The 13,410-nt window shown below is 39.9% G+C and overlaps 1 protein-coding gene across 14 annotated transcripts in view; it reads right to left on the bottom strand.

Annotated features, from left to right (window-relative positions):
* Nucleotides 1-13,410, bottom strand: part of SORBS1 (sorbin and SH3 domain containing 1) — a 154,993-nt gene that overhangs the window by 111,754 nt on the left and 29,829 nt on the right. For all 14 annotated transcript variants that reach the window (XM_085554331.1, XM_085554340.1, XM_085554369.1 and 11 more), the window contains exon 2: nt 6,168-6,226. The gene's annotated coding sequence lies outside the window, so the exon portion shown is untranslated. The remainder of the gene's footprint in view (nt 1-6,167; nt 6,227-13,410) is intronic.

The raw sequence follows: 13,410 nt of genomic DNA, 5'->3' as shown, positions 1-13,410 counted from the left end.
TGCCCCACTCACCTCCTCTGTGACATTTCCCTCCCTCCACCTGTCTGACCTTGGCACCAGGGCCTGCAGTGGCCCAAGACCTTTATACAAATTACCTTTGCTCTGCTGCTTGTTTCCACAGTTAGTTCAACAACTCAAGCTTGTTTCACCAGCTTGTGCTACCTGAATCGCATCTAAAAACAACATCCTCCAGCTGGACTGATACTAAAGTCAAACAGGTTTTGCTCAAATGGTCAAAGCCATATGGATGGAGGTTTACCTGGGAACAGATCACAAAGTGCTTGTTGACTTCACACTTAAGAGGTCCGCACTCCAGCCTCAGCCCCAGGCAGGCAGTACCCAGTGATACTTTTCTGTGTGTCCCCCAGCCGTAGCCTTTGTCACCTGCACACAAATGGCCTGGAGCTGGCAGAGCAGGGCGGACAGACAGCACGACCAGCTTGCCTGCTGGGATGGTAACATGTTGGCCCTTTCCTGACAGTTTGCTCTCAAATTCACTGCCTCTGTGCAAGCAGCTTTCCAGCATGTGACTTCTCACATTCAGCAACTACTGTGATTAAAATCACTGCACTCAGCCAAATGTTTAGTAACTCCTCTGATAGCTCTCTATTAAAAATGACTGTGGGGGTGAGGAAAAGCAGAAAGAAGAGTAATGGTCTGAGATAGTTAAGTGCAGTGCTAGGGCAAATAAAAAGTTTGCTTTCCAAATGCCACATGTAGATTTGCTGCTGGGACACAACGGGTGCGTGGGCACCGAAAAGCCCCAGGAAGGACTAGAGTCTCATTTTTAGGCTTACCAGGAGTCTCTCTCCATGAGTTCAGCTGAGTCACTTCATACCCTACTCTTTTGAAAACAGGCAAAAATCTACATTAATGCTACATATTGCAAGTTTTTATATTTGTAGCACATTCCCCTCACAGTGGCAACTGGATTCTCCCTGTACTTGCATCATGCCCAGATATGAGACAAGGCCACAAAGCAACACAAACTTAACTGGCAGAAACCTTAATAATTTCATAGTACTGCCATGAAATTACTTGTGTGGACGACTAAGACCTGGCACCAGCTGGTTTTAACAAGCTAAAAGCTTCCTGGCAGTGTGGGCAAAATTAAATGCATCTGAATGATGGATCCGGCTGTAACAAAGTCAGCAAGGAGTCCCTCGATTCCTGATAATGTCAACAGACAACAAGGAGGAAAAATAGCAACAGAGGTTCATAGAAGGTGTCGTTGCTTTCTCCACACCAAGCATGCCTCCCTTATATGTATTCTTCCTCCCAGCAGTGCCACAGTGGAGTCAGCTTGGTTTTCCAGAACAGAGAGGACCTTGTGAACTACAACTCTGCTTAGAGCCAGACCCAGATAATAATCTCTTCCTACACTGTTCACTAGATTCATCATGAAGTGTTTTCTGTAGCTCCCTTATAGGGAAGACTCCAAACAACAGATACAAACATCAGTGCAATCCTTTGTTTTTCAGTTCCTCGACACTGCTCTAAGGGAGAAAAAAGGAAAAAAAAAACACAAAAAACAGCTGATAGAGAAATAGATAGAATGAATGAATCTAGAGAGAATAAAGCTACTACTGGAAGATCCCAGTCAACAGAAGCAGCATCCCAGGTGGAACTGCTGTTCAGAAGCATGGAAAAAGCGCAGAGCTCAGAAGATCAATAAGCATTGAAGGAATACAGTTTTCTCTTGACCAGGGCAGATCAAAGAAATGACATTGTTTTTCAAGACAGGTACTCCTACAGACTTTATTCCATTCTGGTAGCATGCAGTGAAAATTGGTAGAAAGCCAAAGTGTGTCATTCTCAAAATCTGCAAGATGCTTCAAACACTGAAAGAATCTCTGCTTGAATCAAGAAGTGGCAAAAAGAGAGCATTCTCCAATCCATTTTGTATTAAATTTATCTCGTAACTAACAGCTCCTTTTCTGCTCCTTACTACCTCCTAAACTAGCTCTATTTCTTCGATTCCTATTTTCACTTCAGTTTGCACCTTTTGATTTGTTAGTTCCTAGACCCGCAAATCCTTCTCCAGTCACCATCTTCTCAGAAATCACTTTTCCTTCAAACAGTTCTCACCCTCCCTCCTACAAGCAGCTGTGCTGTATGTCATCATCTAGGCATGATTTAGACTGGAAGCTCTGCAGTGCACAGAACAGGTCTTATTTATGTTTGTGAATCTTTGTCTAACTTTATACTGCTGTATAAATGTTTAATAGCTAATAATGCATTTGCTGGAACAAGCTGTGCACTACTACTTAGTGCAACTGTTTGGATACAATCCTTGCTGACTGTCAGAAGCTTCTGGAATTAAAAAAAAAAAAAAAAAGCAAACATCAGCTACCTGGTGACACTGCAGTCTCAAATAATGCAATAGTTGAAGTGGTGTAACAAACATCCATCGTAGCACTGGAAATGGCCATATCTACTCTTTCCATATTTTAATCAGCATAGAGTTCAAGAGCTCAGTTCTACCACTGAGTTTCATCTCCCTTACGTCATCTATCTCTAAACCCTCATGTTAACACAACTGTAGGGAAGCATCTCAAATCTTTAATTTCACTTCAGGGTTGGCCGAAGATTCAAGAACGGTCCTGTCCATTCCTCACTCCATTCCTGGCATTATTTTTTTCTGCTTTTGAGTGTGCCATAAACTGTGTTAGAATTAATTCTTAAAAAGAAATTCCAGTAGCAGATTTGATGTGCAGTTTTTATTTCAGTGATCAAACAGGAGCCAGACAATTCATCACTGATGCCACACAACAATGAATGCTCAAGCAAACAGGGAATGTACAGTGTCTCAGCCTCAGGGCCAATGAATAAAATATGGTGATGCTAATGGATAAAATGCAAAGGGACAAAAGGAGCTTCAGGTTTTCATGTCATCTAGCCTCAGGTTAACAGTTATGGAGACAAACTACAACATAAATTTCCACAACTAGTAGAAATAGAAATGTTTGGGTTTTGTTTCATCCATGTTATCTCCTTATCAGGTTATTCCTGATGGTGAAGGTGGATGATGAGAAGTTTCATCCTCCAACCTCAACTATTTGTGCACTGTTGATGTGAAATCCAGGAATGTACCAAGAATCGACTCTGTTGCACATCTGAAGGGGCTCTAGAACAAGGAGGGAAATGGGGCTCCTGCCTAGCCATTTACCTCTGACACTACATACTTGGGTAAGAATCCCTTCCCTATGATTTCTGATTGCTAATAACATGTAGGTATTCGATCCTTGAAAGAAATTAGACTAAGTGATGAATTAAGATTTTGAGAGTTGTCAGTATGTGACAGAAAAGGAGCTCTATGCATGAGAAGACAGTAATAAATTAAGCAAAAACCATATCTAGCTATTAGGAAAGGCTCCTGTTACAGTCAGTTCTCATGTACTTCATAAAGCTTTTTCAGTGGCATGAAAAAAAACCCCACCACTTCAGCCATTTAAAAGTAGATTGGACATTGGAAAAAACACATTGCAGGGAAGTCAGACATATAAGCATGGCAGTAAAACAGATGAGCTAAAAATCCCCTTTTCTCTCATTTTCTGGATTGTGCATGACAAGATTTCAGTACTAGACAAAACGTACTTATCTGTAACCATCACAATTTTCAGAGCTTGGATTTTAGTGACAATATCTCTTCAAGAAGAAAGATGCACACCATACATACAATCTGAAGCATTATAGTTGCAAAGAGAAGTGCAGAGAGAGGCAAGGCTACTTAGCAAAGATGAGCTAGAGACAAAGACTTTTAAATAGATCAGAACTAAAATACAGAACTAAAATAAAAGAACTAAAATGGGAAAATTCTCCCCAGTATAATTGGAACCTGAATTTTTAACAGAAATTCCCATTCAGTTGCAAGCATTCAACAGGTGTAAGTTAGCTGCAGCTCTCTAAGTATACTAACTGGTACCAGAAACACCTCTCTACACAGGACGATTAACACATCCCCATAAACCTATAATCCTCATTATCTTTTCGGCTCATCAAATATCACAGCTTCCACAATCAAACTAAAACAGGGAGGATCTTCAAGCAGACCATGTTGAAACCCCCCTCTCCTATACTGCATAGTATAAAGAACACTTTTAAGTAAACCACTCAGTGAAGTCCTCTTTATTTGAGCAGCGTTATTTTCAAATTAAAATAACTGTTTTATCTTCAGCTAAATGGTACAATGCCTTCATGATTAAAAAATCTGAAGTGGAGAAGATAGGGATCTGTTGGCTATTTTGTTTTGCCTCTAAAGGGCATGGTTTCAAGTACCCAAGCAATAGCCACAATGAATAGTTAACAACTAATCTTACACAGCTCATTTAGAGCTCAGAGCCTGAAAGAACTGCAAACCTGTCGCTGAGAATATGGCCCTCCACCTCATGTTTTTCTGGCAAGGAAGCCATACCTAATTCACAAAAATATCATTCTGAAGGAACTAAAACAACTTCTTTCATGACCATTTTGTTTTGTCTCTAGTTCATTTATAAATGTAACAGGCTCTAACTCAGATATAAATAGAATAATTTGCATTAGTTCTAGTACTGAACAGATTTATGATACCTTGTGTATTCACAGAAAAGCCCCATCTTCAAAAAGTTCCAAGGATGAACTGCTGAGCCTCAGAACAAAAAAGCCCTTTAAGATCAGGTCAAGCCAAGCATTTAGATTCAAAAATAATAAATAAATCCATTTGGAAACAAAAGCCTATTGTATATCGTTTCTCCAGGAAAACCCATGGGTGGCTGAGAATTACTTGGGAAAACTTTGTGTAAATTAGTTCTGAATCATTCTCAGTTCTTTCTCTTATGCTGAAAAGAGGGTTCTATAGAGGGAGAAAAGCATTTGTGAGTTCACCCAGGGTCAGGGAATATCTGGCATTCCAAATACAGAACTAGAAAATGTTCACAGTTCCTGGGATGCTGAAAAAGAGAATGAACGTCTTCCCTACTCATGACTCATGGAGGAACTGGGGCACCCTCAGCTCCAGCTACAAACGATTGGGGGTAGGGACCTAGAAAGTAAAGAAGGGAGCACAAATGCAGTAGTAAAAGCTCATGCAGTTCAATGATTCAATGGAGCCAATTCCTGCTCTCTACTCAAAAGGGGAAAAATACAAAATGGAAAAATAGCAATTGAAAAAAAAAACATCAGTATCACTGTTCCCCATCATACTTTGCTTTCTCTGCTACAAGGCAGACACTGCCAGGATGACAGAGCCAATGTGAAGGAATACAGGGTCTGTTAGAAAACACAGAATTTCACATAGGGATTTTGCTGCATCCCATAAAATCATATAGAAACTGATCACCAAAGTCTATAGTTATTTGCATCAGTTCAAGAAAGTGTGAAAATATGAAGTTACATTATGGGATTTTACAGTAACATTTATAGAAAGAAAAGCTATTCTTTATTCTAAATGCTGAATTCATATGCTAACAATTATCGCCACAAAAGCTATTTCAATTCTTCCAAGTTATACAGCAAACTAGACAGCAGGGACAGTTTTGAAACTCTGCACATCAGGTTCCTATTTACTTTGCTATCCTATCTTCGGGTAAAAATCATACACATCTGCTGAAGGCACTTTCTCCTTCTGAGAGAATTCTCCTGGTAAAAACTGATTCAGGTACCGAGCTGCTGAGGAGGAGAGGTACAAACTTGATTTTGTCCTTGATTAGAAAATAAGACCTTACTGAGATCTAAGAAGGCTCTGCGACTCAGCAAGTGAAGGATACAGCAATTCCACTATGTCACACATTTGCCCAGGAGTGGTAACTGATTCAGGGTGTAACCCTCGGTATTCATATTAATCAGCAGACACTGGCCATGATTTGAAGCTGATGTTTACCTGCTATTAAGTAACTTTGTTCTCATCCAGGAGCCTCTGAAATCAAGTATTTTGCCATTACCTTGAAGCCCAGTCTTGAACGCCACTCACACTACAAGCAGTATGGTCACTGCTGTGCACACTAACGTGACTTTTCAAGCTTAGTTTTAATTTAGTTCTACTCTGTGGGGAAGACTTGCCTAGTCTATAAAATATTGCATTAAATATCAAGCAAGTATTTTTCTTCTACCAATAGTTCTGCATGTCACAATTTTGAAAGTTTCCATGCTGCATTTGAGATGAATACTACAGAGTGTAACAGTGCACATACCTTTGTCAGAAGTTGCAGAAAGAGAAGCCACAGGTCCACAGGTATGCTCTGGCCTCCTCCTGGAAAACAGAAAAGCAGCAAGTGTTATAGAATATGATTATCTAATGCATCTGTTAGAAAAATGAACTCTAAAATTGTCTCTAAGGAAAACATATACATATATATGTATAGAGCAAATCACCAGTCTGAGCTCTGTGAGAAAATTCTTGCGATTAATTCTAGGCTATCTAATTCAATAGTTATTTTTTAAAGGCTAAAAGTCACCATTTGTCTGTGAATCAGCTGTTATGAGCAAAGAGCCTCCATGTCAATACAAAACCCAAAGCAACATCATCTGTGTTTATTATTCTGTAAAGAAAAACAGTGCCAAACTTCCTGCAACACCCACTTTAGCTGTTGAAATCCAGAGAACTGAATGTGCTGCTGTTAGCAACGGGAGACAGGAATATGCTTTGATCTAGTATATCGGACACAGACTTGCAAGGTAATAAGAAGGTATTGGATTCCATAGCAGGTTAAAATAGCACCAAATATGCAGCCAAATATAGGATGACTTCTATTCACCAACTTTAAATTCTTTCATCAGTTCTAAACATCCTGAAAATACCATGAAAGTTGGTAAATAGTTGGATTTTCCCAGCTTATGATATAAATCACAGTCTGATTGATGTTCTAACTCTACTCTTATGTTGCATTTAATACAGAGTTACCTGTGGGACAGGAGCAGGACAAAATTTCTCATGAACAGAGAGGTCTGCTTTGTAACTATGGCCATTTCTATTTGGTCAGGTGTTTTCCTGCTGGCAGAGGACACAGTCTGTGGATAAGTACGTGCTGGGACATAGTGGGTGTGCCACAGAGCCAGCTTTCTCCTGAGAAAGAGAATTATAGCACTGCTTTTCCATCCTGCAGTCTTCTGGGGAAGCACATCCTCCTGCCTTTACCCATCTCTTCCTGCAGGTCTCCCTGAGAACCCACTGTGAGAAAAGCTGCCCAGAAAGGCAGATCTGCAAAAGCTATCCGGATTATTTCAGTGAGATCTCAGTTCTGTAGAAGATTTGTTTTCAAGACTTCTGCTCCATCTTAAGCATAGGATTTTCTGACCTCATTAGTAGGAATTCACTTGCCCATTACTCCACTCACACTTGGCATTTCTCTACACATTTTCAAGAGCAGGTGATAGCAAAATTTCATTCTCTGCTGCCACCACTAACGACAAGTGAACAAAAATACGAGCAACCAGCAGACTTCAGCATCTGCTCTCCAAGTTCAGTGTAGATGATAAGAACAGGGCTTATGCTCTGAGCTGTCACCTACCGCAGAGCCTTAGGGTGGGGAGGATTTTGTGTTTGGATCATGATAGGGGAATATTTATCACTTCTGTATACTCCCAGTGAAAAGCTGTCAGTTTGCAGTAAAGAAGCAGGCACTACTTGAAACTGAAAAGCTTCTCCCTGCTTCTTTCTTTGCTTTGCAAATGGTAGTCCAGTAAGATTGAGAAAAGACACCATCTCTTACCCTGCAGCAAGAGTACAGTGTAAGTCACTCCAAAAATAGCACCTCCTATTTATTTCCATGGAAACTACAACAGATATAACAGACAAATGGTGTGCCACCACTCTCCTGTCCTGCTGCTCCTTTCTCAGTTCCAGGATTTGTGCACTTGTTTGTATGTTCTTGCCAGTCAGTAAGGAGTTTTTCCCTTCCCATAATGTTGTTTTGAGGAACAAGTAAAATCCCCATCAACTTTCCTACCTCTTCTTCCCTGTTACGAATCAATTCGCCTCACCACTTACATTAACCCAGAAGCGAGGACTAATGATCTACACACATCTTGCTCCTTTTCCCATCTCCTCAGTTTCTGAAGCTTATCCTTCTCACAGTTTGAGAGATCAGACTCAACACATTTAATAGTGCAACCCATAACTATGCCATAACAATGTGAGGTATACCTATGAAACATCATTTAATATCATTAATACTCTAAAGCCTTTTCCACTAACAGACCATGTTTTTGCCTGCATGCCTAGCCTGGCTGTTTGTCTTTCAGCAGCATTCAGCTCTTAATGTCTCATTTACTATCCATGGGAAGAAAAGTAATTTTACTCTGCCCTATTTGGATGCTAAGATCCCTAAAGAAAACTCTTAATAAATGAAAAAAGCACACTTGTATCCCTCCTTTCTATCTTAAATTTACTCTGGATCAAATCCCCAATCCAATGCCCATCTTTTAATTATGGAACCAACCAAGCCCAATCATGTAATAGTTTGAATTATTCATGTTCTAATGTTATGGAAAACACAGAGATACAACACTTTTTTCTATATTAATTTATCAGAGAAAATACTGAGCACAGGTTGCTTGTAACGTGTCAGACTTGGATGGTTCCCCACACAACTATGCATAGAACAACACAGCACAGAATCTATGATTCTATAATTCTATGACAACAGCTTGTTGACTCAAATGTGCACTACCCCCAGAGATGTTTCACAAATAAATGTCTCCAAGAATAGAAGCAATCGAACAAGAAAAAGTCAGACTTCTTCTCAATAAAGACTCCTTGATGTCTCTGGCTAAAGCGCAGAGCTTGAAAACAGAGAAAGTGAAGTGAGATACGAATACCCTGATTCCAAGAACATTACTCAAGGAAAATGATGATATTTCTCTGTGGCTCAAGACAGCAAAATGCCAAAGTATGCTGCAGCACACATTCTTCTGAAGAGCAGTAACAGTTATGGTTGCCATTAGATAAGTAACACTGACATAAACCACTCTTATCTAACATTAATTCGGAGTTGTTTCCATTGGTTTGCCATGGAGGAGAAAATCTTTGAGAGCCCAATTAAGTTAAATCACTAACACATGCTTCCTACGGATATCCTTAAGAATCAGGCGCACATTGCAACAACATTCCTAGCAGCTAGAAGAGCAATAACAGCAAAATTAAATTCCACTTTTAAACTGCTGATTTACAGCTTGAAGAAATCATACCCAGGATGTTACCCGCTCTCCACAAAATAGTCTGGTGAGGGCAAATACACATTGCATTTCCCTTCTGGCAACTGCAGCAGTCTAATTTGCTTATGTGAGAGCCATGCAGCCTTCAGAGAGCTTGAGAGAGATGGAATAAAATAACTGAATTCTTATCTTTTAAATAAACGAAGTACAGAACACATTGTCTGTCTGGGGTGATAATTTAGATCACAAGTAAATTTTCTATATTACTTTTAAGTGTGGAAATTTGGATCTTCAGGAATGAGTAGCAAATGTACACATCTTGGGTATCAAAAATAATAATGTTGTGAAACTGGAAGTTGCTGTAGTTACAATGAATAATCTGGGAAACCTTTCCTGCACCTTACACATAAACTTATCTTATTCATAACTACTCTACTTTATTGCCTCCTCTCAAACCAACCTTTGCAGTTTGTACTTTTGACCACAAACTTTGAGCTTTTAACTTACATTATGATCAACCTCCATCCTGTCACCTCAATAAAACATATAAAATATGAAGAAGTCAGGATGCAGGGATAAGTGTCAGGCTGTTCAAAACCTTGGTCTTCATTATAACTGCATCCTTTCAACAACAGGAATCATTAGATTGTTGCATAACAAGTGACCACTCCTGAGTATCTCCAGCAAGCTGTTAAGAGCCACGGGGGCTTAGGTTCTTCCAATAGGAGCTCCTGCCTTGTAAAACAGGACCAGCAGCCTCCAGAAAGCTTGGTACCATCCCAGACTGTTTTGAACACCATGAAAGCACTTCCAACTTAAGGTTTTAAGACAGATTCTGGAATGACTGGATTTATTATCCCTTTCAGGGAAAGGCTAAGGTGAGATCTCTGGAATAAGTACTACAACTTTCTGGAGCTGAACTCTGTAGCTCAAGTATGCTGACAAACATGCCCTGTACTGAAAACAAACAAACAGCGTTCATACTGTATAGAAGCCCACGCTAGCCCATGTACATCCATTCTTCCAGCCACAAGAGTCTAACATCAGTCAATTCTTGCAAAAATTAGTCTTGCACATCAAAGTACATTTGCTGTACCACTTATAGTAATATGAAGACTGCCATTTTTCACACACTTTTTGTGAAGGAAAAACATGCCCATGTTGGAACTGTACATGATGCATTACAGACCCAGCATTAATAGAACTTGAGTGTGGGGGAGCAGGGAGAAAAGAGAGGAAAGAGAAAACAGTGTCACAGCCTCTGCCATTTCAGAGTGCTTGTCCCTTTTAATCACAACGGAAAGCAATCCCCCGGCAAGATACTAAAGGTTCAGCTCACAGCACAGAATGAAAACAAGTCATTTTCTCCAGCTTAGTCACTGACTTTCCATGTTTCTCAAACAAAAAGCCAGGAAGAGCATTGAGGATTGCAGCAGCAGCAATAGTACTGCTGCAAAAAGGTCTTACAACAAACACGTCTTTGGAAAAAATGACTGTAGTAATGCAATGAGGCACAGAAGATCACAAAAGGAAGCTGGTGATGAAGGGACACTTTCTCTCCACATCTAGTACTGTAATCCTAGCAACCAGAGCTCTTCAAAAGCATGTGTAGGAGGATACTGGGAAGAAAGGGTAGCACTGTTTATAGTACATAGAAATAGAGCCTGCAGAAGTAGCCAAATGAGGAGAATAACTTCTATGCAACAACAGAAGAGTGGAAGGAAATGGGTAGGTAAGGACAATTGTAGGATTTGTACTGTATGGAAGAGAATCCTTTCTAAGTAGGGTGCAATGGAAAAGATGCTTCACCCATGGAGTTGGAAGAAATAACTCATCTGGAATAGGAACTTTTTAATGTTTTTTATCTGTGCATCTGTTACTACAAGGGGTGTAGTACTCACTTATAATTAGCACTTTATCAGCTAAAAAGTCAAAGCATTTTGTACATCAATCCATTCAGTCTTAAGCCGCCTTTATGAGATGCCTATCAGCCAAGACTGAAAGTCTGGTGTGAATCACAAATACTTTAAAGGGTTTTCAAAGTTTGAATACTCAACACTTTCTGAAAATAAACTTCCTGGAATAAGTTTCTGTGTTGCTTTGTATCACTCAGCCTTTCTGATATCCTGGCCATTTCCTCTTCACCAAGCAAACAAAATGGAGATGCGGAGGCACCAAACAGCCTGTTTAATAAAGGCTTATTTGCAATCCTAAAAGAAAGCTGTTGGTTTTTCATCAGTTGTCAAGCACTAGAGATCTCACTAGGAAAATTACATCCCACCTGCAGAAGGCAACAGAAGCTTGAAAAATCTATTAAGTGGTATCTAATAAATCCCACAAGATTTCACACAAATTCCCACAAAAATCCATTGTGTTCATTTAGAGAACACACAAGCTCCTCTATGGACAGATTAAGAAAAGCTGTCTGCTTGCTGACCTGCTTAAGAATTAAATTAATGACCCAGTCCACAAGTGTGAAAACACCTTCCTAATTAGATTCCCTCAAATCAGAGTGAGAAATGCATGCACAGCCCATATTTATTTATTTATTAAACAAACGGGTCCTCTTTTCTGCAGTTATTTCTGTGTGGACTCCTTCTCCACGGCACCAGCAGAGCTGATCCAGGCTGACACTTATCACTGATATTTATCAGTGGCTTTTTTTTGTGCAAAGATGTTCATGAATAAAAGAAAGCCTGCCGGCAATAGGGTTGAACCAGGTACAGAGGGGATCAAGATCTAACAAAACAAATTTAGAGTCCACATACAGAAAGAAGTTCAAAGCCACTTATTTACACTGACAGTATATTAATTATTGACCCATAAGTAATTCCATTAAGCCTCTTTATACAATCTAAATATTCATATCATTACTTGGTGCTATCAAGATAACACCTTAATTATCTGGAAACGCGAACTGCAGCAAGGCAAAAATAAACAAAAATAAACTAAGATAAAGTGAGAAAACATTTGACAGAGCTCTGAGAAGCACACAGAAAACCCAAGCACATTTCATCACTACATTTTTTCATGTTGTTTCCAACTGAATTTTTTGACACTGGAATTGGATTTTAATAGATGCAAAGGAGATAAATGTCTCATTACCAAAAATAAATCCATCTGTTAAGGATGGCAGAAAGAGGCACAGGCACTGCACTGCCTATTATGGTATTAAGCAACAGATTTCACTCCCTCTGCTACATGCCCATTAATTAAAAATTTGACAAGCTTTTCCAAAGAATTTCTGAGCTTCTTTGGTCCTCTTTAATTCATCCATAACTCTTTGTATATATAAACATGTCAGGCCTGAACAGAAGTAGGACATGCACATAGTTCACCACTGAATTCTTTTCCTATTGAAACACAAATACTGGTAAAGAAACAATAACAGACAAAAGGGGAATAATGCAAGAAATTAAAGCAATGAAACAAATGTGCCTGCAATTCCCCGTCCAGTCACCAGATGAAGCTGCTTAAAGCACCAGCACCAATATACTTGTCTGCCTTTTCGACCACAGAGACCTCCTCTGTCAGTGCCAGAACTGCATGCAGCAGCTCCCAGTGAGCTGAACCACTTTGCATCGCAGCCTTGCACAAACGCGAGACACTGCTGTAATAGGAAATGGTCGCTTGCTCTGCACTAGCAGCGTGCTGCACACAGACACGATGCAGTGAAGCCTTTGTTCTCTTTGCAGTAACATTCCCTCCCTGTGGTCAGGCAGAGTAGCCAATGCCTTCTCACTACTGGTGTAACATGGGCAGATGTCTGTCAAACACATGCGCACACAAAGACATACTCACTGATTTTTGTCTTTTCTTCTTGCTCTCCTTTGATGAGGAAAAAACCCACAAAAACATTATAAAGCAAAACTGCCCATCAGAACAGCTCCTGTTCAGTCTGTTGTTATACTTACATCAAACAGCCTGGAAAGAAAAATTGGTTGGCTATTGCTGTTTATATGGTGAAAAGGCAGACGTAAATGTAAAAACTGAAGTACAGAGGAGCTCCCACTCCTTCACACAGTAATGTTATCCTGTGCTTTACTCGGCTGTTCTTCTGCCCTTTAATGCAAATTCAAATGAAACAATTCCTTTCTGGCATGCAGGAGGGCGAGATAGCCTAATAGGTCTCCATCACCTCTAAGCAATCTCTGCCTTGCATGGCTTGTTTTATTGACTTATCTCACTGGCGGTTCGTGGGCAGAAGCACGTGCTTCATACAAATGCCAGGACCCTCTCACTTCATGATGCTACTGTGCAAGTAATGAGAATTAAAACAAA

The sequence above is a fragment of the Coturnix japonica genome, chromosome 8, assembly GCF_054131305.1.
Source record: "Coturnix japonica strain WE chromosome 8, WE-NBRP24, whole genome shotgun sequence".
NCBI lineage: Eukaryota > Metazoa > Chordata > Aves > Galliformes > Phasianidae > Coturnix > Coturnix japonica.
The sequence above is the reverse complement of the archived record's forward strand: the minus strand, read 5'-3'. Positions and strand labels throughout refer to the sequence as shown.